Source organism: Halichoerus grypus, chromosome 2, assembly GCF_964656455.1.
Source record: "Halichoerus grypus chromosome 2, mHalGry1.hap1.1, whole genome shotgun sequence".
NCBI classification, from domain to species: domain Eukaryota; kingdom Metazoa; phylum Chordata; class Mammalia; order Carnivora; family Phocidae; genus Halichoerus; species Halichoerus grypus.
The window spans coordinates 165,706,372-165,714,477 of record NC_135713.1 but is presented as its reverse complement, the minus strand read 5'-3'; the positions used below and the strand labels follow the sequence as shown (position 1 = coordinate 165,714,477).

At 43.5% G+C, this 8,106-nt stretch overlaps 1 non-coding gene across 1 annotated transcript; it reads left to right on the top strand.

Moving 5' to 3' along the window:
- The first annotated feature begins 6,103 nt into the window (after positions 1 to 6,103).
- LOC118549272 (U6 spliceosomal RNA) lies at positions 6,104 to 6,206 on the top strand. The gene has a single exon (XR_004924014.1). It is a non-coding gene; the product is annotated as a U6 spliceosomal RNA (small nuclear RNA).
- The last annotated feature ends 1,900 nt before the right edge of the window (positions 6,207 to 8,106 follow it).

Below are 8,106 nucleotides of genomic sequence, written 5' to 3'. Positions count from 1 at the left end.
TGGTTAATCATCTGCCTTCGGCTCAGGTCATGATCCCAGGGTCCCGGGATTGAGTCCCACAGTCAGCAAGGAGCCTGCTTCTCCCTCTGCCCCACCCCCGGCTCGTGCTCGCTCTCTCTCTCTCATAAATAAATAAATAAATAAATAAATAAATAAATAAATAAATATTTTAAAAAGTGAACCATTTGATCACCATAATCAAGATAGTAGACATATCTATCATCCTCCAAAGTCTCCTTGTGCCCCTTTGTAAATCCCTCCCTCTAATCCTTCTTCACCCTCTCATCCTCAAGCAACCGATGCTCTGCTCTCTGTCTCTATAGATTAGGTGACATCTTCTAAAGGTTTATATCAATGGTGTCATACAATATGTACTCTTTTGGAGTGGGTCTGGCTTCTTTCATCTAGCATAATTATTTTGAGATGTATCCATGTTGTGTGTACCAATAGATCATTTCTTTTCTTCTTGCTGAATAGTATTCCATTGTATGAATGCAGGACAATGTGCTCATCAACTTCTCTGTTGTTGGACATTTGGGTTGTTCCCCGTTTGGGACCATTACAAATAAACCTGCTGTGAACATTCACACACCTGTCTATGTATGGGCATGTATTTCCCTTTCTCTTAGGTAAATACCTAGGAGTGGAATGACTGGATCCATTGGCCAGTGTGTATTTAACTTTTTAAGAAATTGCCAGGTTGGGGCGCCTGGGTGGCTCGGTAGTTAAGCGTCTGCCTTCGGCTCAGGTCATGGTCCCAGGGTCCTGGGATCGAGCCCCGCATCGGGCTCCCTGCTCAGCCGGAAGCCTGCTTCTCCCACTCCCACTCCCCCTGCTTGTGTTCCCTCTCTCGCTGTGTCTCTCTCTCTGTCAAATAAATAAATAAATAAAATCTTTAAAAAAAAAAGAAATTGCCAAATTGTTTTCCAAAATGTACAATTTTATTTTTTTTTAAGATTTTATTTATTTATTTGTCAGAGAGAGAGGGAGTACAAGCAGGGGGACGGAGCAGAGGGAGAAGCAGGCTCCCCACTGAGCAGGTAGCCCGATGTGGGGCTCCATCCCTGAGCCAAAGGCAGACGCTTAATCGACTGAGCCACCCAGGTGCCTCCAAAGTGTACCATTTTATAATCTAGTCTATGAGAGTTCCAGTTCATTCACATCCGCACTGACATTTGGTATAAGTCTGTTAAGTTTTAGCCATTCTCATGGGTGTGTAGTAATGTCTCGTGGTTTTAGTCTACATTTCCTTAATAACTAATGATGTCGAGCTCTTTCATGTGTTTATTTGTCACCTATATATCTTTTTTGGTGAAATGTCTGTCTAAATCTTTTGCTCACTTTTATGGGTTATTTTGTGTGTGGAATATCGGGAAAGGTATTGGAGACGGTAGGAGCTGCCGCCTCTGGGAAACAGAACGAGCAAACTGGAGGCCACAGTTGAGAAGGACTCTTCATTTCTCACCCTGCATATGCTGCATCTTATAATTGTTTATATTTTTTAAAAGGGAAATAGGCTGCTTAGAAAAATGTCACTATTGAAACCACGTTTTATAACGGATGGATGGAGACTGTTCTGTTTAGCCAAGAGCAGTTCAGAAACTCCACACTGATAGGAAATCGGAGCGCTGAAGCCTTAATGGAACCCTGAGCTTTTTACATCGCATCATATTTAATCATTCATGGTGGTACACCAGTAGCGATGCTGCTGTCTGGGCCAGGACTCCTCTAAGACCCCATCAAGCAGGGCTTGGTATTCATGCTTTTGGGGTTTTTTTTTAATTATAAAGATTTTATTTATTTATTTGTCAGAGAAAGAGCACAAGCTGGGGAGAGAGGTGAAGGGGGAGGGAGAAGCAGACTCCCAGCTGAGCAGGGAGCGTGACGTGGGACTCAATCCCAGGACCCTGGGACCGTGACCCGAGCCGAAGGCAGACGCTTAACAGACTGAGCCACCCAGGCGCCCTGCTTTGTATTTACGTTTGAGTGAATATTGTTCCAGCTTGTTAATTTCCTCCCTCTTCCCTGCTGAAGCTGGCCTATGGAAAGAAAACCCAAGACTGGCTCTCTCCCCCCTTGTCTGTGATAGAAGATTTGGTAAAGTCTCCTTCCCATAGCCTGCTTTCCACTTCCAGCCCTGCTTCCCACCTGGGACATGACTTGGATTTGTAGGTGTTCTGATCCAGGAGAGGAGATTTCCTCGTCCAAGTTCATGTCCTTTTAAGAAAGCAATGGTGAATTAATAAGAAATGCTTTATCTTCTAAGACCTCTTTGTGACTCTATTCTGGTCCTGCTCTTTGATCCAACCCACTAATCAGTTCATAAAAATTTCACATAAACTAAAATTCATCTCCTAGGCTGGGCTGGGCTCTATCAGATTAATATTTAACTCCAAGGAAGCATGGACATTTGCCTTAAAGAAGTTCTTTATTGTAGGGAAGGATCTACATTGTTGTCATTATTTGAATGTCATTGACATTTTATTTCAGCCTACAACTCCCTGTATTCCTCTGTTGAAAATGGGAAATTCTTATGGAATTTGAATTGTCACTGGTTCAGCATCTAAGGGTTTTTGTATTAGTTTTTTCCTGACAAAAGAAATGTGCGTTTATTATGGAAATAAGGATCATTAGAAAAATTCAAAGAAAATAAAAATTCCCTGTTTCATCAACATTCTATGATAATGACTAACACTTGAAATGGTTTTCATTTTTGAAAATATCTGAACACTTATGTGCATATTTTTTTAAATTTGGGATCATGAGGTACATATTGTCAGATTTTTTTCACGGACTAGAGCATACACAGCTTCTATATAATTACATTTGCATATGCAACATATTTTCAGTGGCCACACTGAATTTCATTATGCAGACACCCAACTCCTGATTGTTTAATTATACAAATACAACCAACACCCTATTTTTTAAATTTTTTATTTTATTTATTTATTTTTGAGAGAGAGAGCACAAATGGGAGAGAGGGGCAGAGAGAGAGGAAGAGAGAATTCCAAACAGACTCCACACCCAGCGCGGAGCCCAACACGGGGCTTGATCTCATGACCCTGAGATCATGACCTGAGCTGAAATCAAGAGTCAGACACTCAACTGACTGAGCCACCTAGCGACCCCACCAACACTCTGTTTTTTAACTCTAACATGGTTTCCAGTTTTTACCCCATTATAGATAACTGAGCACACTTGATTTTTCTTTTTAAAAATCTTGAAAGAAGGAAACATTCTGCCAATTCTCAAGACATCTGTAGCTTCTTGGCTTCTTTCTCTGTGTGTGTGTGTGTGTGTGTGTGTTTTTAGTATATGTGCTGCCGAAGCGAGCACTGTGTGTGTGTGTTTTTAATTGGACCTAGTTGAGCTCTCCAATTTGCCATGAAGAATGTCTAGGCTATTTCTTGTGGATATAAACAAAAGGGATCCCAAGGAGGATGACACCAGATTAGAGAGAGTAGCACTTGCCCATTTAGAGTTGGCCAAGAATAGTTTTCATGGAAGAAGGGCTGCAGAGGACTAAATGACCTCCCCCAGAAGGTTCCATTTAAACTCTAAGTCTTGGGGAGCTTAGGTGGCTCAGTCAGTTGAACATCCAACTCTTGATTTGGGCTCAGGTCATGACCTCAGGGTGGTGGGATCAAGCCCTGCTTTGGACAAGGAGCTCAGCAAGGAGTTTGTTGGAGATTCTTTCTCTCCCTCTCTCTCTGCCCCTCCCCCCACTCGCTCGCTTGCTCTCAAATGAATAAGTAAATCTTTTAAAAATAAATAAAATAGGGGCACCTGGGTGGCTCAGTCAGTTAAGCATCTGCCTTCGGCTCAGGTCATGATCCCAGGGTGCTGGGATCGAGCCCCACATCAGGCTCCCTGCTCAGCGGGGAGCCTTCCTCTCCCTCTCTCTCCCTCCATCTGCCCCTCCCCACCGCTCGCTCTCTCTTGGACAAATAAACAAAATCTTTAAAAATAATAATAAAATAAATAAAAATAAAAACAAATAAATAAAACTCTAAGTCTCATGGTCACTGCCTGTTCTTTGGAACACTCCCCCTCCTATTTGTTGGTTCGTTACTATGACCGTGCTCCAATCCTTGTTGCATACTGGAATCACTTGGGAAAGAGGGGTTTTAAATATACATATTTGCCAGATCTACCCCAATTGGACTTGGGGTGGAGCCCAGACATTGGAATTTTGTTTTCATCTCTCTAGATGATTCCAACTTGCAGCCAGGACTGAGAGCCTCTGCTTTTATGGCGTTTTACTCCTCCAGTGGGGCTGGAGGTGCTGCCCTTGGTGCTGAATCTCTTTAGGCCACAGGCTACTCTCAGGGAGTCGCCACCTCCCACTTTGCTCTGCCAAAGTCATAAGCAGCTGTTTCAGAAATGCTGATGCACAGAGGTAACAGTATCCCAGCTCACTCCTAGTGATTAGGGTGGAAAGATCAGCATTTCACTGCAGCTGCATCCACCTCCCTAGACAGCCAATTAGCCACAGAAACAGCAGACACTGCCTAAAGGAGCTCTTTCAGGGCTGAGCTTCTAATGCCGAGCACATTAGGTAGCTAAACAATACTATATTCACATCAGGCAAGACCATCTTGCTTTGGGTTGTAGTATTTGCTTCCGGGAGAAAGGGGGCCTCACCTTAGAGGTGGAACTTGGTAGCACCTAGATAGATGGGGAAGAGGGAGGGGCGTGCCTTGCATTGTGGGGACATGGCCGGCTGTGGAGGAGGGAACGTTAGACCCAGAGTCGGAAGACGTGGGTTTGAATCTCCTCTCTACTTTTGTCTAGCAGCAGGACCTTGCAATGAATCCAGCTAATGGTCAATTCCTTCTCTACAAAACAACGATAAAGATGGGCGCCATAATTGTGCGCTAATTATGTTGTCAGAGTTATGGGAGGTAACGTTCATAAGCATATCAACAAATCCAGGGGTGCAGGACTGACCTGACAGAAGAGAGATTTTCGAGTTTGTACTAATGGTCAGAAACCAGGCCTCTTATGCTTCTTCAGTCCCCGCTCGTGCTGATGTGGGGGAGGAGAGAATACGCAGGGGGTGGCGGCAGCGATCTTCAACAATAGTAAGAGCAGCTAAGGGGGAGAAATGTGAGATCTATTCTGTGTGGTGGCAGGGGACAGACAGCTGGAGGCCAGCAATCAGTAGTTTAACAAGCCCTCCAGGTGAGTCTAACACACACAAATAGCTGAGAACCATTGCCCTGGAGCATTTCTTTGTATGGATACCCACATTCTGTTTAACCATCCTACTGTAGATGGATAATTGTTAGTTTGGAACTATTACAAAATGGGCTGGTCTGAACATCGTTGAACATAGGTTTTGGGACACATATGTACACTTTTCTGCTGGTTATATATACCTAGGAATAAGGTTGTTGGATTATAAGTTTATAAGTATATTTAGAATACTTAGCCTTAGGATATACTGTCACAGTTTTCCAAAGTGATCATACCGGGTTTCCATCCCCACCAACGATGTATGAATATTCCAGTTTCCACATCCTCACCAACACTTGGCTTTGTCAGTCTGAATTTGCATATGATCCAGCAACTCCATTTCTTGGTATATGTCCCCAAAGAATTGAAATCAGGGTCTCTAAGAGTTATGTATACATTGATGTTCATAGCATTATTCACAAGAAGCAAAAGGTGGAAGAAACCCAAGTATCTATTGATGGATGAATGGATCAACAAAATGCATTATGTATGTCCAGTGGAATATTATTTAGCCCTAAAAAGGAAGCAAATCCTAACACATTCCACAACATGGATGAACCTTGAGAACATTAGGCTGAGAGAAGCCAGTGACAAAAAGACAAATACTGTATGATTCCACATATTATATGAGGCACCTAGAGCAGTCAAATTCTTAGAGACAGAAAATAGAATAGAAAATAAGTGGTTGCCAGGGGACTCGGGGAGGCGGAGGCGGCAACGTGGAGTTAGTGTTTAATGGGTGCAGAGTTTTAGTTTTGCAAGATGAAAGGAGTGCTGGAGATGGGGGGTGGTGGTGGTTGCCAAGAGGTGAATGTATTTAACACTACTTACTGAACCGTACACGTAAAAATGAGTAAGATGGGTGCTTGCTTTGGCAGCGCGTAGACTAAAATTGGAATAAGGGAAGATTGGCATGTCGCTGGTGCAAGGATGACATGAAAATTCATGAAGCGTTTCATTTTTTCAAATGAGTAAGATGGTAAATTTGATGTTACATGTATTTTACCACAATTTAAAATGAAGAATAAACACTGTGGGCTTAAAACTGAAGAGAGATTCTCTGCTGTCAGGGTCAAAGCCAAAGATGTCATTTTCATTCTGCAGTGCTCCTGGCTGTGTGTAATCACAGTAACTTGGACTTATAAACCTTTGTGTTCTCATCTGTAAAATGGGAAAACGAATTCCCCTTTAAAAGAGGTTGTCATGGGGATCAAATGAGTATATAGGAAAGTAAGTGATACATAGTAGATGTTCAGTAAATGTTAGTTGAATGTGATTTGTTCATCTAAAATAGAGCTTCTGGGAGTGGAATTGAGGATCTTATGATTTGGTAATTGGCATTAAGAAGGAGACTGAAGTTGTTTTTTTTTAAGATTTTATTTATTTATTTGTCAGAGAGAGAGCACAAGCAGGGGGAGTGGCAGGCAGAAGGAGAAGCAGGTTCCCCGCTGAGCAAGGAGCCCGATGCCAGGACCCCGGGATCATGACCCGAGCCGAAGGCAGATGCTTAACCCACTGAGCCACCCAGGCATCCCCAGGAGACTGAAGTTTTTAGTGAAAATGAAAATCTGCAGTTTGCTATTTAACTCATCTGTGTGCTCTACTAACCATCTGTAAAGGGGGTGACTTCTTCACGTCTCTTCTCTCCAAACACATGCCCATGTCCCCAGATGGAGGGTTTTCTTAATTTCTGCCTCACTGAATTCCTTCTTTGAGACAGGAGAAAGCTCAAGGGAGGTGGTTTTCCTTCCCTGCAGGACCAAATATCCTCCTGAGAATGAGCCTCCAGGGCTCAGCTTCCCCCAAACATACGCCCCACCTCCCTGCACCCCTGATCTGCCCTGGGAGATTCCCCTGAGCCAACGGAGGCATCCTGGGGCAGAGGGCTCTCGGGACTGCAGCTGCTGGGGCATGAGTTTTTCAGGGAGGCTCCTCTGGCAGGCAGGACTTTGCCCTTGATGTGGGTGGGCCAGTCAGAGCTGCCACTGGGGCCAGAAGTGGGCTGGAGGAAACTTTTAAGAACAGATTCCCCAGAAACCCCAGAAACATGAGCAGCAATCCAGAGTTGAAAACTCTAAGGCCTCTCATTAAAATGATGCTTTGGCTTGTGAAGTTCTCGTATTCTGGTTTCATAAGAGCTGATGGCTGTAAGTGATCAGAAAGAAGACTGAGAGCCTCGGAGGAGGCAGCTGGGAAAGAGCCTGGATTTGGGGAACAGAAAGACTTATGCTGGATTTTAAACTACAGACTGTCAGGAGCTGTTGTGTTGGATCACACTTGTGAACTGTTGCTGGTGGGAGACAGCAGGTGCAACAGTCATCTCAAAAGCTGCTCTGAGATACTTTTTGGTTTCGAAAGAGCAAAGATCCAGAGAGGTGGGGAAATTTATTTTTAATTAGCAAGTACAATTGACAGATTTCATTTGAAGTGAACTATTACAATTGGTGAACTTCTACCCTCTCCTGCCTACTACCGTCTCCTGTGGGTGATCACAACTGAGTGAAAGCCTACACATTGCCCTGCATTCATTCATTTGTCGGATATGCAATAAAGCACCTCCTCTGTGCCCAGCCTTTTCCTGGGCCCTGGGCATTAACTGGGTACAAGAGAGACTGAAGACAGATTTTTGGGCTTCTGTGCAACTCAACTTATATACACTGCATACACACAGCCAACCAAACAAAAACCCGGCAGCAAATGCTTTGAAGAAAGGAAGAAAGAAGAAGAAGAAGAAGAAGAAGGAAGAAGAAGAAGAAGAAGAAGAAGAAGAAGAAGAAGAAGAAGAAGAAGAAGAAGAAAGAAGAAGAAGAAAGAAGAAGAAGAAAGAAGAAGAAGAAAGAAGAAGAAGAAAGAAGAAGAAAGAAG